Raw genomic sequence first — 22,052 nt, 5'->3', positions numbered from 1 at the left:
TTTCTACTGTTTACTGTTCGCCTGGTAAGATGTCCAGGATAAAACCAAACAGCGTAAACATACATGCCTCCAATTTCAAAATGCCTTCGGCTCTCCACAAAATTAAATCCTTTTCTTTCTCGAATAGTTTCCTGATGACCTTGAAGTGTAAACTAGAAACGATTTCATTTTTGTTGGCAACTTGTTTTTACTACGATTTCCGTAAAGTCGACCTGAGTTAACAAGATAAAATTCGCAATCCTATTTGCGAAGAAGAATTCATGTTCCCCGAACTTTGACACACACGCACAGAAGCAGATCCGGTTGTCTACAAGATTTGTCAAGTGCAAAAGTGCAAAAAGTTTTGCTTAGATTTTAGAAACAGTGTTTTCAGTGATGATTTTAAAAACGTTTTTTTTTTTCAGTGTTTTTAATGAAGTAAAAAAATTACCTTTTCCTATCTGGAAACTAAATTTGCATGGAGCAGGAATCCAAAAGTCCATAATCTTTTCAGTGCCTAGCTTGGAATGTTTATTCTCAGAAAAATACTTATTGTTAACGGGTTTTTTTTTACAATTTTCGTTGGATCATCAAAACAATAAGTTTTGATGTTTTTAATATGATTTTCCTCGACTTGATCTTGCATCCTGTCCTGTTAAAGTTAGCAGTCATTCAATTGGGAAGGCTTTGTGCGCTTTGATTGGTGGATAGCTATCGAATATTGTTTAATAACATCGTGACGATCACTCAGTTTCATTGGTTTATCTGGAAGTGAAAAGAACACTCTGCTCGTGCCATGAAGCTATGTTGGTCACCCTTGCTTTTCCTGTGTAAACCACATCTTGTTTCAGACGTTCAGACAAACCACAGAATTTTTTTTTATTCAGTCCAGACAAACCACAGAAAAACATTTTTCAAAACTGGATCAGGGATTAACTTCTAGTGAAAACTATACATCAGTCATGCGGCAGCCTATGTCGGCGGAAAAAGAGAAATACCAGGATTTCATGCACAGACTTCAAATTTACAAGATGATCATCACCGCGATTTTTAATTCGAACATCTTGACAATTATTTCCTGCCTGTTGGTAATATGGAAACTTCACATATAGTTAGAACAACCTTGACCTTGTACATAGAATACAGTAAACACAACTTCATGAAAGTTCTGCTCAATAGCTTTCATTTAAATGGTCTCAAAAAATTGTCCTCTAACTGGTTTGAGACATTCTTAAAATTTTGCAAATTATAGCCTCGATATTCTTATAAAATAAATTCTTTTAGAAAAAAAGAGTGTAATACATTTACAGAGGAAATTTTATAGCAAACTGAGGTTTTCGGACTTTCATGCTGAAACAGTTCTTCTAAATAAGACGATCGTTTTAATGTAATCCTTCCTCGCTTAAACTAAAGTTAACAAGATACAGCGTAATAACAAGAACATAAAGCTAAAACAAAATTCTAATCCCATAAAAAAAGAAAACAGAAAACAACTGATTTGCTTCCTCATTATGTCGTAAAAGCTTTAAAACATTCACTATATGCAACAAAGACCATCAATTCTCAAGTAGTTATGTAATTAAAGCAGGTATTTTGTTTTATAGAGCCAGACTGGACTGATATCGAAATCAAATGAATCTCAATGAAATAATTTAACAAATTAAACCGCACGTGGGATAATATTCCAGCTTGTGTAAACAGGATCAAGGAAATTAAACGCCTACAAAGGATTTAACCTTTCCTATTTTAGAATCCGGTTCAATTTATTTTAATCGGATCGTGTTTTTTCACGTGCAAATAGCAACCATTGCTGCACGACTTTTTATGTTTTTATTTTTATTTTTGAAAAAGTGACAAGAAAATAATTCATGTCATTCAATAGTTTCAGTTACTCCATGATTAGTCGAAAAACTCACAAGTGGTATCTAATACAAAGAAAACACACACTTACTTTTTTCAGAAAGAATAGTGTTTCAAAACAAGCAAGAATTTAAATACGACAATATTTCATCATTCAGTCACACATGCTTCCCTGATATTATGTTAGCAAGCTTAGAAGCTAATACTGATATGATCTCCTGTTTTGTTATAATGGATTTATACAGTTAAAACCTTTGACAGCGGTCAGTATCACTGAATCGCGATGACCGAAGCACTGAGCTACTAGTATACTCAGCAACAACTAACACAAAAAATTGCTGTGTGTAGTAAAAGATCTGTCTACGTGATCGACTAATCAGACATTCTTACTGCTTCTAATGTTCAACATCCGTACCGAAAGGAACAGGTTGCAAAAATTTTTTTAATTTTTTTTTTTTTTTAAAAAAAAAAATTAATTTTATAACGGGGGTCAAATAATAAGAGCAAAATAGTTTACCAGTTTCTCCAAGTGTGTAAAAACACTCTCATAAAGGCCAACACTTGCCTTCAAATTTCGTGATCCTTTCGATTTACGAATTGTGTTTTAAAAGCGCTTAAAATTGTATTGTTTTACTCGCACTTTCTGTGACCACAATCTGTACTTAACAACCGGTAGCTTTTGAGCAATTCATCACTCTGAAATATTTTCATTTCCGCTTTTCTTTGACGTGACTGCTACCGATGACCTCCACAATTCTAGTCCAAACTTACCTCACGAACTCGAAACACTGATGTAACCACGAGCCTGCCACGAGCAATAACGGAACTATGAGTATTTTTATATATTTTAAGGGCGATGAAAGGTGTTTGTGAAGCACAGTGAAGGATATTTGGTAATCACTACATGCATTTATAAGTGTTCGTGCTAAATTTACAGTTCGAAGTTTTCACATAGGTCCAATACTAGTAACAATGTATCCTTTTGTTAAAATGTGACAGATTTAAGCAGAGGTTATGGAAGATCTTAGGTACGTACATTTTCAGCAGCTTTTGCCAAGTTCATCCCCAATAAAGATGGCATTGGAATCAATATTGTTCATTTTACCTTTCTAAAGACAAGCTTAGTGTAGAAAATTCATATAATCCAGATTAATTCTCGAAAGGCGTTGCTTTAATAAATCTGCCCGCTCTTCGACCCCTGGGATGAATGTGGCTTCTAAAGCACACGTTTCATTGTTGTGATATTATTTTAATTAATAAAGTTTTATTATTGGTTTACTGCACGCTTCACGTCACTTTGTTTGCATGACTTCACATGGTGGCATTTCATTCTTTTTCTGCTTTCAAAACATCTAAAACTCAGCATGACTGCTGCTCATTTTGATATTGTTTTAATTATCTCCTGCATAACTTGGCCAAAAAGTACATAACAAAACTTTCAACCCTTGTATCAACTTACTTCCAATCGAATATAAACAATTTTCTTTCAGACAATGCTTCAAGAGCCGTTGTTTACTTCGGCTTCTTTTAGCCAAGAGAGAATCTTAGAAGTTGCATACCAATTATAATATCTTTATCCCAGATGCGGGGATACCTTCAAAGAAGGAATATTTAGCATTTCTGTGGTTCTCTACGCGCCATCAAATTAAATGTTCATCAGAAAAACTACTGCTGTTAAACGATAAATTAACATGGACCTATTAAGTAATCAAACAAACCCTAATGGTCTTCACTGCATGTGCGGTGAAGCAAAATATTGAAACTATAACAACTTCAGAACCTCGCTTCAGCAAACATGAATTGTAAAAAGATTTCTGTTTCTTTTACACAGCACTTAGCACTTTGCTGAAGCATCAAATGAGAAAGACTTCTTTAAAACTCAGCCTTTGCAAGCTTTGTTTTGAAGATGCTAAATTTAGAGACACTTTCTCAAACATGTTAAAGTTAACTGAATGCAGTTTGTTTAAGATTCTATCAGGTCCTCCTATCAAAAACAGGAATTCTTCCTTATATATCGGGTTCAATTTTATTTACTCTCCTATATGAAAATACAGAAAACACAACGGGAATCGATTCGAATGTAGCATTTGCACAAAGAAAGTAGCACAACTCTAGCGACTAGCGCTATGTAAACGTTTTTGGCTCGCTGGTGAGCATAAACAGGCGTTTATGCCTCAAGCAATGTTGTGGATGTTTTAAGTGTGCCTAGGATAATGCAGTAGGAATCGTATTGGATACATTGTTTATTACAGCGTACACTTACCAATTTATAGAAGCCACAGACTAGCCGATGCAATCCTCACCCGCCTAAAGGATAATCCCGGTTGTTGAATGAACAATCTGGCACCCTCCTAGGACTGAAAGGTAACGAGAAAGAAGCGCTTATTAGCGTTATTGCCTTCTCGTTGATCAATGAAGGCAGTTGGTCCGCAGCGCATCTGATATGGAGAAATTTGATAGTCTGCCAGCGATTAGCTGATACTTGTCTTCCTTTCAATGCATACCTTTCCTTGGTGTGATCAAGCTTGCTTCTTTGAGTGTTGTCGGATTAAACTTTTGGCCAGCTTTTTGGTTGAAGTTGAAACCGCACGCATAAGATTGCGCTTTGTATAGTGCGCGTGGGAACAGAACTGATATCGAACATGGAATGCGCATTCGTTCGAGAAGACCCGTGTAAAATTGATTCATCTGTTGCCCACGCTAAATATTATCATAACATGCCGGATGTGATAAAGAACTGAGATCAAAAGCGCAGAAGGCGAAGGGTGGTGTCAACTTAAGTTTTGAAAGGCTTCTGTTTCGCATCTGATACGAATCCACAGGTCGACGACTGTGTCATACATTTAGCAAATATAATATATCTCATTGGCCACATCACACAATTGCAACCTTGGCAAACTAGCCACGCTTCAGCTGCAAACAAGTAGCAGTTTTTATAATAAAAGAAGACAATGACGCAATATTGACTAACCGGGCCATACAACATCTTCGCTAAAAGCCCTCCGAGAAGTGAATATGTAATATGCAAGAAAATATCGCAAATATTTTTACCGAAGAATCCATTGATACGGAACTGCCATTCAAGCTGACTACTTCAAATATTTCTTTTTATCAAGATTAAGTCAAATGTTTACGTTGTCACCAAACTCGACTTTCAAGGATTGACGGAACAGCGCGCGCTGAAAATTGTCCATCACGCAAACTTGAAACTTCACTGAGTCACGATCTTTAGAAATATATAACAACTTTTGGTGGTTTCAGCCATTACTTCGGTGCGGTAGTATTACAAGGGACTATTGACCTTTGAAAGGCTAAGTCTTACTCTCCTACGTATTTTTCAGATTGTTTTCTTTCAAAGTTTATTTTAGGCTAACGGTTTGACACTTTCAAGATTAACGGAACTTAACACTGAATGAAACAAAAGCACAGACTGAATTAAATTACAACACGCAATAAAAGTGTTGACTATTGAAAATGAGTGGCAAATATCTACGTTGTTAACATTTCTTCGGGAAATTACGCTTATTCCTTCTTATTTCCTTTTTTCTTAAAAAAAACTTGCCTTCAATCATTTCAACACATAAACGACCGGAACTAAAAGTTTGTTCAACAGAAAAAAATCGGAAACGTTAAACATCTCTTAAAATCGCGGTGACTGACAAAACCATTGTCGTCAAAAGATGTCACTGAATCTTTTGAAATTCGAAATTTGAAAATATCTTAACTATGTTAATTTGTTTGTATAGCGTTTAACTCAAGCGCTTTTAATTTTCGCTGTCTTATTTTTCGTGTACAATCGGTACCACACCCGTGATAACAGGAAATAACTGATATTTTTCATTTCATTTTAATTTCTCTATTTCCACGCAGGACGCTTTTGACATTGCCGATCCCAGCTGTATGCAAGATCAGACGCTGAACCTAGTAAATGGCCTATCTCACCATGAGTACAAGGTCTCGCTGAAGCTTTAATTTGGTACTCCGACCGGGCACGCGGATGGTCATGGGTTCGATTTCCGTCGGGGACTCTTCTTTGTCCCATGCTCGTGACAACACTGAAATTACATCTTTCTCAATCGAAAAACCGTTTGTAAAAAAAGCTCGCGAAAAAAGCTACTTCAAAATTCCACTATTATGTTTCAAAACATGAAAAGTGCCAAAAGTCAGGACCCAGTCCCCACGCAAAAACTTGATACTGACGACCAAGGCCAGGCAGCATAAGCGCAAGCAGTACTAAACCAAAATGTTTTAAATTTTTACAAGCAACTGAAATTTATCTAAAAGGCTTCCGTCCAAAATTTATAACCCTGTAGACCAAAAACAAATGTCACAAATTCTCTTGAAAGAAAGCATTCTGTTAGTTTTTGTTTATGTTGCAATTTGTCAAAAATTCCCAAATTTGCATTCACTTACAATTGGAAAACAAACCACGCCATCGAAAAAGTACCACTCAATAGATTTCGTGTGAATAGTCACACAGTAGGATTTTATCCACATGCGCAAAAGTTATTGATTGGGGAATGTGGTTCTAGTTAATTTTTTTTTTTTTTTTTTTTTTTTTTTTTTAAAAAGATTTTTAAAAAAAAAATTTTTTTTTAAAAAAAAAAAAAAAAAGATTTATTTTAAAAATTGAACAAAAAACAACAGACAACAAACACTGTATATTAATAACTTTGATTTAAAACCGTTTGTTCTAACTTAAGTTTATGCTGCCTGAAGTCGATACTTTTTAGCCTTCTTAGGACGTATCTAGTTGGTTCTATGACTCAATTCAGACAATATGCACTCATGCACTCAGAACTAATGCAGCAATATCGTATTTGAATATTAGAGATGTTTTGAAAGTAAAATGGCTTCGGTTTTTTATGCCCCCTTCAAAAGTTAAATTCTGCTGTCTTCCTACAACTAACTTCAAAATCATTTGGAACACGGTGAACGCTGCTTACTATTACCCAAATCATTATGAGTCACAATAACTGGTCCATTTATCGTTGCCCTTTTCATTGTCAGTAATTTTTGGTAAATTTAATACAGCCGTCACAGTTTCTCATACTATATATACACAGTTCAAGAGGTCCCTTGATGTCCTCTTAGTGAAAACTTCTTAGAATCAAGTGGTTAAAGATGGAATGTCCCAATAGCAGCTCGGAAACAGAGTTGCCTAGACAACAATAACGGAAGATTCCGATATTTCTTTGGTATTTGGCGACTAGAGATTTCTTCACACAACAAGAAGTTATAAACACTAACATACCAACTAACGTAATTATTTAGTGTCAAAGTGAACTTTGAATCACATTTTGATGAAAAGATTATTTCTTAACATAAACAAAGTCAGGCATTTTGTCCATTCGCTTAAAAGATGTAATTCTAGTTATTCTTTGTTTATTTTGTGATAATTTTGGTGGTACTGGCATCAAGATATCAAGACAATGTCGCTAAGTTACACCTGTCTGCTTCAAAGTACAATGGTGTTGTCAGAGAAAGAAACTAGAAATGCGTTGCGTAAGCTTGGAGCTGAGTTGTTAAGATTAGAACAAAAGCCATGTACATGAATAATGGCACTTTTAGACTTAAAAATCATCAGGAATCTCTAACTTAAAACTCTACAATAAATTAAAATGGTAATTGCATCCAGTCGGTGGATCTTCTTCGTATTATACTCTAGTAATTAGTAATATGGTATTAAAATATTTAAAAAAATAGATAGTTTTCAATCTTTTTAAATCTTCTTATTGTAGCCACACGCGGAAATCAGCCTTTTTGTCTTAGTTAAATAGTTTACGATGCAAGTGTGTTTAAATAAAGTTTACCATGCATCCATCCATCGTGTCCACAAGATTACTTATCGAGTTCAACCAAGATAAGATTTGGTTTAGAGTATGAAATGCGAGTGGTGGACGAGCCTAGAAGAGTTCCAGACTACATTCGTCTGTCTGAGCCTTAACGAAAAGAAAAGAACTATACTTTGACGCAACGCCAAACTTACCTTAATTCGTAAGAAGTTTACCGCAATGAAAACCCTCGTTTATAACGAGTGCAGGAAAAAGCTAGCCCTAGCCCTAGCTACACTCTCTCTCGACTCTCTCAACAGAAGCGACAGGGCGTCTCTTGTGTGTAAGATAAATGATCTGGAAGGAAACGCGGTCAGTGATACAGGCCTGATATCAAATATATTTCCTGCTCGTGTACAAGGCATGATATGGTGTGATGATCTGCTTAAGCCAGATTTTTCTCGACCTATTTGACCTCACTTAAGAGAAATATAAGCAAATGACAATTTCTACTAATTTTCTTTCATGTACCTTGGGCCACACGTGCTGTACTACACCCTTCTTAGTTTACATAAAAACATCGGTCAGTATCAGCTAGTATCCAAAAGTGTCACTGTATCTTTCTCTTATTAAGGGCGCCATTATAACCGTATTTCTTCGTTCTTTAGAATATTCAAGAAGCACACATCATAAATGCTTATATGGACACAAGGGCGTAATAATCATTTTCAAAAGAGTGGCTTTAGATTCTTGTTATCATTATTCAAAGCTGTCACCTTAATCTTATTCCACTAACCACCCATCAACTTGACAGTTTTTTGGCTTCAGTTGGTCAAGTTTAGCCAAATTGCCTTTAAATTTAGGAAATTGGATATGTATTTGAGATAAAAAAAAACGAAGTACTAAAAATATTTCAATGTTACTGACATATACTACGCACGTTCCAGTTTAGCTAGTATGAATATAAATTGTTATTTTGAATAGTCGATAGATTTGTTACAAAATTGAAAAACTCCCTGAAGCTATTTTCGCTAAATTATCCATTATTGTCGTGATGGTATTGGCATCAAAGAATTTTATCATTTTTAATCTTTAAACGTTTCTGATAGGCTCGTTATATTTTCACATGTTTGCTTTCCTAATTAAATTTGGCTGAACCCTTGCAATTCATTTTTAAATTGGATTTGTTATAATCATTTTTAGTGACCGCACTACCGCTATATTAAACAGCTTTCAGGACCGTAGCCGTTTTGAGACAAACCGAGGCCCTTGCCAAAGTTATTTTCTTCGTTTTTGTTCTTTTGTTGTTGTTTTGTGGGGAAAAGAAAAGAACCTAGGAAGATAATTTATCCATGGGCATTGCCTCAGTCTTATTTTTTTCTGGCTATAGCCCTGGCTTCAAACATAGAGGAAATTCTGGGACAATCGGTACACTTGGCCTAGTATGTGATATGTGATAATACAGGAAACGGGTAAAACATTCTCTGGACTTACCAGAAGTCATTATTTCCCTTTCAGAAGTGCTTTATATAACAAGAAACACGTGTCTTACTGACAGTTTAAATTAACTTTTTTTTTGCTAATAAGCCGTACCCTTGCCTGTTCAAAATTGACAGGGGTCAGTCCAAATTATATTCTTCAAAGTACTATGGAAAAAAACAAACAGCATAAATAAATATAAAATGCAACGACCACAAAATGGTTTATGAGTTCAAGTTCAAAGCCTCAAAATAACTTTTTCTTTTTTGTGTTACTAAACTTACGCGGAAATAGTTCAGTTAATAGATTTAGAAACCAGTCACAAAACGGGTTACATTCGGGGCAAAGGGTTAAAATCCATCTGGCTAATAAAACCTGTTTTGGCATGTTAGCTGAAACATTCAGTTCGAGCAGGGCGCTAAAAAGGGAGTCAGTAATAAAGCACATTTAGGAATTAGCTTTAGCGATAGTATTCATTTTTACCGGATTACCCGAACTGACAATTTACGGGTAAAACCTTACTGAGGTCAACGCCTGACTGTGTTTCTGGAGCTTTTATATTACATTACATTTGTTTTGAAGAAGTCGAGGATCACTTACTACAAAATTAAACAATAGCTTACCACAACGAATCCCACTTTTCCTATCTTATTTTATAATTTGTTGGGGGGGGGGGGGGGAAGCTAATATCTCTTCTCTGCATACTTAAATTTAAACACTCCTTAACTTGACCTCAAAAATACGTGCCTTGTTTCATTTTATACCTTTGTTTGGAGTGTTGTGTCAACTACCGTGACAATGGATGTTTAGGATAATTCTCTTTCTTTTTTTTCCCTTCTCCTTTTAAAGATGATTTCCAGTCCGTACTGCGCAATCTCCGCCTCCAATGTTTGTGAGTCTCACAAACAGAAGAATGTTTACTAGCAAAAATAAAATTCCGGGACAAAACTTTCCTTTTTTTTTTCATTATTAACGCCAGATATCCTTGCAAAACAATAATAACGAGTAAAAGAAGCTCGACGGTATTTCAAACGGACGTTTTAGCTCATCGTGAATTCTTGAACGAAACGATCCGTAATGGCGAACTTAAAAACTTCATGTACGCTATCACCGAAGTGTAACGTTTCAACGAATTCAAAACAAAAATGAAAACAAACCCTGAGTCTGCGCAGTACGGACTGGAAATCATCTTTAACGATTAAAAAAGATCAGAAGATAACTGTAAGTGGTCATACACGCACGCTACTTAAATCAGAACGACAAAATCTATTAATAACTCTATTTTTAAAGGTATATAAAAAGGTCAAAGCCAATACGCTGTGGTGCAGACACTTTCCTGTATAGCTTTAATACATGGGTGGGGGGACACCCTCCCTCGGTCTTCCCTACTCAAATTTTAAGTAAAACTTTTTAATCTTAAAGGGTAGCTGATAATCCACCCACCACTATGACGTTAGATTTTGTGTACACAGCTCACTACAATCTCAGGAATTTTGGGAGCTTCCATCCACACCCCACTAATTATTGTAACGGCTTCGCAGTGGGGCTGTGTTATGGTGGCTTCCGAATGAAATAACTTCCATCACACGAAAGCAAGTCACATTCGCTCATACAATATACGGCATCCTGGCAGGTGTTGTTTTCTTACTAGTGTGCCTCCTTAGTGTAGTAGTGTTTCCTTGTTCTTTTTATATGTTCCTATGATTCCGAATAAGTATACCTACCTACCTACTCCTCTGTCCAACTTTTACGGCAGTTTTACCTTGTTACGCCGGTTACGTAGTCGCACTGAATCGAACCGACCTAAATTCGCGTGTAAGAAGCTAAGGTGATTTTGATCTAGAATGTTAACGAACGGTGACCGCCCTAGTTACGATAGCGATATGGTTTCGTCTTAGCATAAACTCTTGACCGTGTTATGTTGAGTCTTGCGTGCTCGATCTTATCTAGAAACTTGTACTTTATGATGAGTTCTTTCTGAATAAGTGATTTTAAAAATAGCCTAGTAAGAGTTCTGAACAAGCAATCTTGGAAAGGCTCAAAAACAACGATTAATTTATCAGACAGCAGTGGTCATGCATATCAGCCAAAATAAAGCATCACTTAAGGATCATTTAGCTCTGTTGTTAGCTAAATGGTTAATGAAATATCTGCAAGGAATTCGTAAAGGCCGATTTACACGGTACGATTTTGTCGCATGCGAATTGTGTCGTGTAAATCAAACATACAACTCGCTTACGACTGTCGTAGGCGTGTCGTAAGCGTGTCGCATGCGACAAAATCGTACCATGTAAATCGGCCTTAAGACTTGCGTTTGACTGATAAATGTTCAATGCTACCTCAAGTGATCGAAAGAAAATTATTCCTTTTTGCATGAACGTGCTTTATCACCGGAAATTCTCTATCTGGCTTATTCACATAAACGGAAATATTTTTACAAAAAAAAGCTTTTACTGTAAAATGTACTTTAGAAATGAAGGCTTATGGATATACGCCTTGAGTCCAGCGTTCATCTCAGGCAAACATTTGTATTTCTTTAATCGTCATTACAGATTGTTTACTTATTCTCTGTAGGCCTTTAGCCTTTCATGGTTTGCGGTTTACACATGCTGCTTTCAAATTTAGAGATAAGTCGGCTAATAAGCTTACAGTGTAGTATCTTATCGCGATCTAAAAAATCGGTCTTTATCGTCCGGAAATTCCAACCACTTCAACTACTTTAAATTACTATTAACTAAATCTCGTAATCTTTACAAAATTCCTTGGTGCAAAATAGACTGACAAATGAAAATGAACGGCTGCGGTTTCGAAAGTTGCGAGAAACATCCTTTCAGAACATTCGCAATCATTGCAACCCCTTTCCAGTTTTATAACAATGTCGAACTTGATCGCTGCTTTGTAAGTATTTATTGATGTCGAAGTGGATGGGGGAGTAACAGAGCTTAATTGCGGGCCCATGGGATACTTACAGATGTTGAAGAAATGAAGAGAACCTTGTAAAAATACACTAAATCATCCTGACTAAATACAAAATTCTGGTAAAATTCTATCTAAAAATATACTGGCTGTCACGGTTGTCAAATTAAAGACCTGAGCACCTCATTCATGGCGAAATCAGTTCAACATGATGGGCGTTCAGTTCAAGAATGTTGTAGTAAACGAGAAGTGCATAAAGGTCTTAAAAAAGCAGGAGGCGCAGCAAAGTGCTTCGTCTTACTTATCGAGAGCTTCACCGGAATACGCACTTGTTCTCATGCTTCCGGAATCTACACTAGTTCAAAGAAAATTTACTCGCACCAAGCCTCTCTATAGAAGACCGTGAGTGGTATGGCGAACATCAAACTACTGCAGCTAAACAAAGCTCTGCAAAGCAACTAAGGAACATACTTCAGCGCATCCGTTACACCGTTAATTTTACAGTGAATAAGTCATGTTTTGAACTAAACAGAGAAACGAACATTAAGTGATGTCAATAGACGCTTGTTATATATGCAGGTTACGCCACCAATGACGAGACAGTCGTATATCATAAAAAAATAGCAAATTTTCGGAAAAGAGCGACGTCGCTGAGCCAGAATTAAATAAAGTGTGTGTATATATAAAGGGTACTCGCCTTTTCTCCCTGATGTCTTTCTTTAAAACATGCATTCACATGAATATAATACTCGTGATAATTTAACGCCCTTATCTACTGCGTGCAGTTTCCAAATTTTAATAAATACCGTCATTTATCTAATGGGCTTTGAATAGCTGTATGCAGTTCTAGACTTCTGCTCGTGGTTATGGTCTTCTGGCGTAAGACAATGATTGAATTCTCTACAAATATTCTATTAATTTGCCTTAGTTATTAATTTCACCTGAAAACAATACCGAGCAAAAGTGGCGGCTTGCCTTTCCTCCACCACAAAGATAATTGCGATTAATTTGATGCTCTAAAATTCACGCAATTTGAACAAGCCTCCCATCAAAGTCCAGCTCTTGAAGGCTACAACAAGGTATTAAAGCTGATTCCATAGTTCTTTAAAATATATTTACTTGTTTTAGTATCAAGTCACAAAAATATACGACTAACCAGCTAAAATCCGATGAAATGAAAATTCTCCCTCGTGTGTTTCACAAATGTTTGCAATTTTATCTGGGAGAATTAAGCTTTTGGATGAACGTACCCGTTGTTGCATGAAGCCAGACAATAATCCAATCAAAACTCGAGTTTTAAATAGAGTAAAAGTATTTTGATTTTATTTATTTCATTCAAGACAAAAAATTTAAAAAAAGAATCTATTTCCAGCTGAAATGCTTCCAGACCGCAAACGAAGAAAGATGTAGTAGTCTGCAATCGCCTAGAAGATTTGTAAAACTGCGAACTCAAAACTGTAACACTCACTAAACTATTAAACTTCGCTCAATCTTTCTGTTTCACTAACTTCGAAATGAGTTGTTAATTATTTTGTTCTTAGGAAAACCGCAACATCGAATAAAGGAAACCTTACCAACATTAACGCCCAACGAAATGGTCAGATGACTTTTATACACCTAATTGAGGCGCCCCAGCATCTGGGGGCCGCCTCCGGTTTCTCGGGGCTGCTATGCCCGCTCTGTCCGTGGGTTGCCCGCTGTCCCTCTTCCGGTCACGCTATCAGGTATATATACGATAAGTTGAATACCTATTTATTATTCCAGTGATCTGTCCAATTTAATTATCCAACCACGTTTGGGACTTTTGCTTCTGATATCTATCTAACATTGTATAACAACGCCCACCTTAGAAACCCACTTGCTTTTGTTTAATTCAGACCATGTTTGACCATTCAGATATTCACTTTTAATAGGCCTTATCGTATTCTCGGTTTGGACTGGAACGCTTGCATGGAGGCTGATGCGGGTAATCTTTCTGCAAATGACACATGCGTTTTTATGTCACCCGCATGAGCCTCCATTGCGCTAGTTCCAGTCCATCGGAATACGAATAAGGTCTATTAACCCTTCCTATTGATTTATTAGAATAACGTCAATGATTCCACGAATACATTTGCGAGAATTTGGGTAATGATGTGTTTCGGAAACAACGATTAATTCATATATCCTTATCAGTTTCAATCTGCAAAATATCGACTTTTGTTTCTTGTATATGGGATTTATCAATCTGGAGATGCATTAAATACATGGAACAATTAAAGTTCTTTCAAACTGAAGTCATTTCTTGAGATCGAGTCGCTGATCCGTATCCTTAAATCTTAGATGAACCGTGCTGTTTTCAAGACACATTCAGTTCACTTTTGATGGACAGCAACGAAAACGGCCGTGAGAAACTTACTGTTCACTCGATGATCAAAAAAATAATAAATAAATATAATAATGATGATGATGACGATGATGATGATGATAAATTGCTAATAATAACTAGCAGTGTAGTTAGCTAAAAATCCGTTCTTTTACCGGCTTTAACGTTACTGTTTCTTAACGTTCTTAATACAAAGTTTTTTGCCACCCATTTCTTCTCACCTAAAGACCAGAATTCAGAACGTTCGCAGGTATTTAGATCAATTCTTTGTTGAAAAGCGACTGAAAAGGCGCTTTCATAGGGCGCCAGGCAGACTGAAGTTGTCCATGCAATTGACTTCCGTCAGGTGACAGAGGTCATGACGAGAAAAGTCAAATAACCCCCGGGAAATAACTATCTTAATGCATGCTCAGCTGGGTATCCATGATATTTATAGCCTTGTTTGAAACTCAGACAAAACATTCTCTCCAAATAAACACACTGATCTTTTTTTTTATAAACTGATAGCTACCTACAAATAGCCATTGATTCATCAAGCCATATGTTGACTCGGTTGCATTTCAGTGGCCATATTTATAGATTCGATCAGTCTAGAGTAAAATGTCCACTTCAGACAAATGTAAACTGTGTGTTATTATTAAAACTGTCAATACTACATATGAAACAATATTCAGAAAATTTCCTAGAATAAATGTTGTTGTTTGTTGCCTTGATTGGAGATCTAGATTTATGGCTGACATTGAGAAAGGTGCAAAGCAGTTTTTCCGTAAAAACCCGGTGCTTACAATGTGTTCCAAATTCCATTGTTCATCTTTGGTTTATTTATCTAAACTACTTCCATCTTAAGTCCAGTTCTCACTGCCATTAAGTGTAGTACATTCTTTGCAATTCTATTTTTAGTTTACACAATGAAAATGGCGTATTGAACTCAAAGATAAATACCGCTCTTAGCTTATCGCATTTTTAAGAGGGATAGTATACACTTGGACACGTTGAGACCTACCGAGACGGCTATGGTCGTTTAAACGCGGAAATTTAAACCGAGGCTTACGACTTTTACGACTAAGCAAAACTTTGGAAGCGCAAACTAACTTAACCCAAACCTCTAACTGTGTTTACAATTACGAATCGAAAGTCTAGCACTTGAAGCAATTTGGAACTCTTAAAACTATATTATATAGGTACCATTTAGCCCTTTCGTAACTATATGAATAGTTAAGAGTGTTTTAAGCAAGGCAGTTTCTAGCTAAAGCGAGGGTTCACAAATTTTTATCAAACCTTACCTGACACCTGCGTCCGTTTGTTTCAGTCGCAAACGTCTCTAGAATGTAAATTGAATAAAAAAGATATATTACAAGCAGGCTCAATATCGAATGGGCCATTATTATTTAGCAATTATTCACGCTAGCCAATTTAATATATGGATGTCAGAAATTTTTCATCTTGATATTTCTGCTTCTTTTTATAATCATTATAAAGCTTTTATAAAGTTAAAAGATTCGTATTTCGTACATATTAAATAGTTTAGAGGCTAGGATATTCCAAGGCATTCATTTTTCAAAAGAAACTGTATAGTTCTTGTTACTTTCGCACTGTCTCCCCCCGGGCATAAAACGTAAAGGAAACAAAATATTTCAAAGTAGCTTAACTTTCAAAGCGTAGCGTAACTTTTAACTAATATTGTTAAGTAGCAGATACAAGGAGGAACTTATTTCAGATGAAGGGAAGAAACCAGAAAAAAATAGGATTTTTAAAGCGGAGAAAATGAAACCTGCCTGATTTCTGTGGAGCCTGACGTTTTATAGGTCAAGTGTTGTGAATGACAAGAATATTAAAGCAGATAAAAATGTTGACAGAAAATGTTGTCTGCTCACCAAGTTTTCCCGGCCTTGTTGTTACATTCACACGATTATCAGGAGTTTAGGCAAACCACAAGAGCAACGAAAACAGCGAAGAACGTTGAACGAGCGCGAGTAATGCGAAATTCTATATTATCGTCGATTCGCTTTGGTGAATGTTGCTGTGAATGATGTCAACACAAATTGTCAGATTTTTCCCGCCAGTCACATTAACGTTTCCCGGATGTAAGGCCTAATAGACAATTGTCAATCTATGACCTTGGATTGTAGCAAAATTGCGTCCTGAATCCAGTACTCAGCAAAACAAACGTCTTTGTAAGGGGTACAAATATTGAAAGGTCTGGAGGCTTATAAACCCTTCCATAATGCGATTAAATCCAAATAACAGATACTAATTATCAATATATTTCAGGCAATTAAAATTTCTTGAGTTTAAGTACTCTCATTTCACTCAGTCAAAACATTGCTCTTCTTTCTCTCGCTGCATGCACATATCCAGCATTGTTTTCGCTGTTCAAATGACGTCAAATTTGTAAGGCCTATTTCCTTTGATAAAGCAAGCTGTTAAATTGTTTACTTCACTGACTATAAAATTATGATTTAGCGATATTTATTCTAAAATCATAAAGGATAACTAAAGCTTTTGTTCAAATAGAACGTCATCTTTAAAGTTTTTCAGGAATAACCAGCTTTCTTTTCTGAGTGCATTTATAGGCTATTGTTTCAATTGTTTTCAAAAGCAGATATCGTGATTTGAATTTTACAAAATGGGGTAACACACGATTAACTTTCAGAAAGTTGATTTTAAAGAATACATGTAAGCGATTTACTACGGTTTGATAATCTCTTTATCTTGGCTGATTATTTAGGGTTTAGCCGAAACGCCTTGCCTTCGACTTAAGCTCCCGCCAAAACAAGCTTAAAATAATATAAAGTAAAGATCTTTTAAATGATTTAAAGAAGCTTTGCTTAAGACACGCTTCAAAGGAATGTTGGAACCTAATTGCATTTAAATGGCTTACCTCAATGGTTGAATATACGCTCTTGAAAAGCCCTCGACAAAAGGATTAAAACGATTCCGTTGTTGTTGAAAAGAGAAGAGATAAGACCTCCGTTTAGGAGGACTAAATGTCTTTAATACTTGTAACGATACACTTTGGACTGCGACGTGAAAATAAAAATAGCGAGCAGAGATGAATAATTTAACAGTTTTTGATTCTCAGCAGGACGTTAATGTAGAAAGACTTTGTAATAAAACGTCGAAGTGTGAACAGCAAATATTTCATTGTTTATCTGATCTTAGAGACGTTATTTTGAATAAGATAAAAGACGAAGTGGCTCTTTCCGGAACCGCCTATAATTCTGCCTACGTAGACCTACGTGATGCGATGAAGCCCAAATCCCAGTTAAACACTCAAAGATATGTACTTTTGGCTTATCTGCGTTTTTCAGGCTCGCAAAAACTTAAATAACCAGTATTGAAAGCAGTTGACGAGGTCTTTTCACGAACTTCACTATGCGACTTGTGGGTTTCTAACGTTATCTTAACAACAAAGGCTCTCTCGGTATTTCTGCCATACTGTGAATTTAAAAAGTTATTCCCTGTCGCACGTTGCATGTGCCTCCGGTTTTCGGCTTTCTTAGGGCGAGGTGCTAATTGTGCAAAATTGTAATTGACAGATCTAAAAATACTCATTATAGATTTAAGAATGTATTAAAAATTTAAGCCACTTTACTCTTGTGAAAAGTGGCATCTGAAACTACGGAAAATTTCAGACCAGCCTCTTTGTACAGACGTCGAGAAGCGAAAGTGCACGCGACTTAATAATAAAAATAAATTTAGGTTTAAATTAATGTTGTTTAACTTTACACAGAGAACTTCAAATAAATCATTTACGCTACACAATGCCCTCTTATCCATCTACTGGTACAATTATAGTAGAAAACTATAGGATACTGTCGATTATGGCCAAAAAAAATTGAATACTTGCCTTGAGTTATAAACAAGAAAAGCACATAAGTGTACTGCATTTGATATAAAAGGAATTGTTTGCTAAGACTCTTAATACACCGATGACGTTCAACGTTGTGGCCGCCACTTTCGCCGTTCAGACCGGAGGTTGAAATTATGTTGCAGAAATTCGAGAAAGTTAGTGACGTTAGTGAGTGCTTAGCGTTTTAGCTACAGTCAACCAGAGGCCTTAACAAATGCAAGCTAAACCTCTTAGTTATAAGATATGTAGATACATTGAATTGACCACTGGATTACAGTTCGTAAGTCGACCATCCCGCGCATTCGCAAAACTTTGCAATGCTTGACTGTCTCATTGTATTAGAAAGTAAATTTATTCACTGATCAAAAGTCCAGTCTTTCGTGCCATCTCTGATGTAGTCCTTTATCTTGGTTTCAATCAGTTACAAGAAAAGCAAGAAGTATTGAGATAAGAAAAAAATAAACCAATCTACCTTCAATTTAACGCAAGTACCACGGCCAATATGACCGACAGAATTTACATACTCGTCAAAATATGCGAAGGTTCCTGTCTGACTAACGGTATAATAAGTTAAATTGTTTGAATTTGCTCCAGTTACATTACTATCTTAGCCACATCATAAAGCGTACTTGTCTGTCCTCTTTATTCTTTGCCAGATTCAAAGTCAAAGTTTAAAATACACCCTACACTACTAATGACACAACGTAAAAGGATTTCAATTTTGTTTCAGATTTCAGATTGATGTTTCGCTTACCTTGAAGAGTCGTAGAGTAGCACTTCGTTGATGGTCTCTGAGCTCTGTAGAATGTCGAAAATTGGGTCTTTCAGGTCAAAACCAACTCAATTAAAGAGGGATTTTGTATAGCCAGTCTTTCAAATTCTAGGCAGCGACGAAGACAAGTTCTGCTCGTCTATCTGACCTATCTGTCATGACGTTTTGTTTGCACTGATCAATATATACCAGATATTTTTCTTATAATAGCATGTACTGTTGATAAATATCTTAATATCCCTTAATTAATCTTAAAAAGTTGGCACGTATACTGTAGTTACTATAATGGATATTTCATCATTTTAAATTTAATTTAATAACAAAGATAAGATCGCTGGTTAAAACAGCAGGAATTTCGCCATAAAACAAATGATTATTTTACAAAACTAAAAAAAAATGTGAGTGTTTTGTTGAGGTGTAAATTGATTTCCGGTTAGTGCACCGAAGTATTGCAATTTTCTGTTGGTCATAGCAACGTCAAGGCAAATAAAATAACCCTCAGAAAACATGCATCCAGCCCCTTTGGATCATTAATTTACATTTAGAAGTTTCTTTGGTTTCAAAGCACAAGTGGAACTTCAAAAAAAAGAGAGCACCGTCTTGGAAGGGCAATCCTTGGGCAAGTTGTTCCTATACAGTGTTTCTACCATGATCCTAACAGATCCTAACAAAATACCTAGATATTTCCTTCCAATCATTTTTACTAGAAATAGACCGATGAATTTTTTTCTGCGTATGTAGAGTTACATTAGGGGGCACGACGTTTAGCCAACCAATCATAGCGCGTATTTTTTATGGTTTGTTATCTAAGATTCAATAGATGTGTCGATGATTGCATAATGATTTGAAAAAAGCTTTTATAAAGTTAATTAAGAATAACAAACAAAATAAACAACTTCTTTATTAGCTTCAGAAGTAAAAGAATGAATACTGAAAAAAATAATTTTAACTGACATCGTTCTTAAGCTTAAAATATTTCCAGACTATCCAGTTTGTGTTAATGTCAGTTGTGAGAATTTCCATAGCAAGTTTAAGTGTGTGTTCCTGGAGTGCTCTGCAGTATTTTCAAAAACTTTGTAAGTGTGGTTATTGATTCAATGGTGCTCAAAGGGAGAGAGGAGTAAAGATGGGTCCTCACGGAGCCCTCCTCTAGATCCCTCACTGGTGATACGTGTATTGATCACTGATTTTTTTATCACATCTTGAATGTCGAGAGGACTCTTGAATCGTGCACTCCAGGGAATCGAATGATTAACCCATCGCTTCGAAAATCGATGTTCATCGCATCAGTCCATTATGCTCTAAGCTAAAAATATAACTAACGATACCACAGGGTATCATTCCTACTACTGATAAACTCATTTGATTCAAGTTACGGAACTGATTAACAGACTCACCATATAGGGTCCAGAAAACATTTATCTCCTTTCAATACAGCAAAAAGCAAAAAAATGAACACATGCTCCAACACTGCACGCCGTTTTTATACCCAACATGGCGCACAAGCTGCAAAATTTCGCGCATCGCGCAACATCGCTCACTGATTTCTGAGGCGGCCAAACGTTTAATACAGCTCGGTTTATCGAAATGGCGGACGGTAGCGCGCAACAAGAAGCCAGGAAAGATAAACGGCAGCTGTTCGTATAGTTTTTTTCTTTCAGGAAAGAAAGACTAAGAGTTTTTCCAAGCCTTTGTGCGGAACGCTGCAGATACGCACGCACGTTTAAAAGTGAACTGCTTTCTGCAGCGCGACATTTCCTGCAATGTTTCAAACTTTTTCGTGCATCTGTTGGGACTTTTATACCTCCTCTTAGTAAGTTAAGTTTAAAAAGTAACTGGTGTCCATGACAACAACTAACCTCTCTTTAAATAAAGAGTCCTTGTTCTTCACACGAGTAGCCCTGAATAAGTTTCTGCCATTTACAGCAGTACCATGATCACCGCAAACAGTCGGCGCTTGGATTGTTTTTGCGTGATCTCGCACGGTACGTGTAGCTATTCGTGTCTATTTTAAGATAGAACTATATTTAGCAGAAAAGAAACAATTGCGCTCAATTCAAACAATTAACCTTAAGTGTGTAAGTGAAAGAGAGCGTGGAGAAAAAGCCGAGTACCGCTGAAGAGCGTTATGAGGACACAAATGATGAGCAATGAATGAATGGATAAGGTCAAGACAGGAGTCGTAGAGGTTGAGCAAAATATCATGATTTATCACTGTCAGGATTTCTTACAAATTACGATATTTTTGATAACCTCATTCAAGCAGTGAGCCGGTATTTACTCAACTTTTTAAAATACGGAGCGAACAACCGTCCCGGTGGGGGGGGGGGAGGTGGGGGCACTCAAAAGGGTTTTATACGGGGAGGCTCCGCCCCAAGCTCTTACCCCTTACCCTTTTATAAATTATACCTTTTTGACAGAAATTGTACCCCTTTCGTATACCTTTTACTGAAAAAGATACCCCTTTCATATACCTAGAAGACGTGACATAGCCTTAGAACAGGACGTTTTCTTGTCATTTTTATGTAGCGCTTAATAAATTAAAATAATACAGCCATAAAGTGCGTCTGTTCGAAATATTTTAATTACTGGCCTTTTAAAAACCCTAAATGACGGATTATCATACCCTTTCATATACCTAAACTTGTGAAATCGCTACCCTTTTATATACCTGAAGCCTGAAAAAAGTATCCCTTTCGGGCGGAGCCTCCCCGTATAGGCCGTTATATGGAGTACCTCCCCCCCCCCCGGGACAACCGTTTTCACTGCGGGGAGTAATAATGATGCGCATGAGCAGGATATTTTCGGTTGCGTCACGCGATACGGCAAGGCGCACGAGCGGAGCATTGAAGGTAGAAATCTGCGCAGGTGATTTAGAGGTCTCCTCTCTCCAGCTTATAAAGGAGAGGGATAATAACAGAATGACAAAAAAGATAATGTGAAACTGTGTGGATTAGATTGTATGGTTTTTTTCAGCATGTTTGGGTTTGTTTATTTCTTAACTTAGTCTGTATAGGAGACTTCGACTGCTCTATTATTTAACATCGTGGGGTG

The 22,052-nt window shown here is 36.4% G+C and overlaps 1 protein-coding gene and 1 pseudogene across 7 annotated transcripts in view; both read right to left on the bottom strand.

Annotated features, from left to right (window-relative positions):
* Positions 1-19,124, bottom strand: part of LOC144653265 (cartilage oligomeric matrix protein-like) — a 47,160-nt gene extending 28,036 nt beyond the window's left edge. For 2 of the 6 annotated variants that reach the window (XM_078513221.1, XM_078513242.1), the window contains exons 1-3: positions 18,981-19,124; positions 15,657-15,694; positions 4,103-4,196 (exon numbers count right to left, since the gene is read on the bottom strand). The gene's annotated coding sequence lies outside the window, so the exon portion shown is untranslated. Of the gene's footprint in view, positions 1-4,102; positions 4,197-4,343; positions 4,672-7,828; positions 7,925-15,656; positions 15,695-18,980 lie in introns of those variants that run through there. The other 4 variants (XM_078513236.1, XM_078513260.1, XM_078513228.1 and 1 more) reach the window with 2 other exon arrangements.
* The window catches only part of LOC144653535 (uncharacterized), a 34,584-nt pseudogene that overhangs the window by 2,150 nt on the left and 10,382 nt on the right, over positions 1-22,052 (bottom strand). The gene's annotated exons all lie outside the window — the stretch shown is intronic.

Source organism: Oculina patagonica, chromosome 1, assembly GCF_052425735.1.
Source record: "Oculina patagonica isolate OP01 chromosome 1, crgOcupat, whole genome shotgun sequence".
NCBI lineage: Eukaryota > Metazoa > Cnidaria > Anthozoa > Scleractinia > Oculinidae > Oculina > Oculina patagonica.
This window is presented reverse-complemented; position numbering and strand designations above follow the sequence as displayed.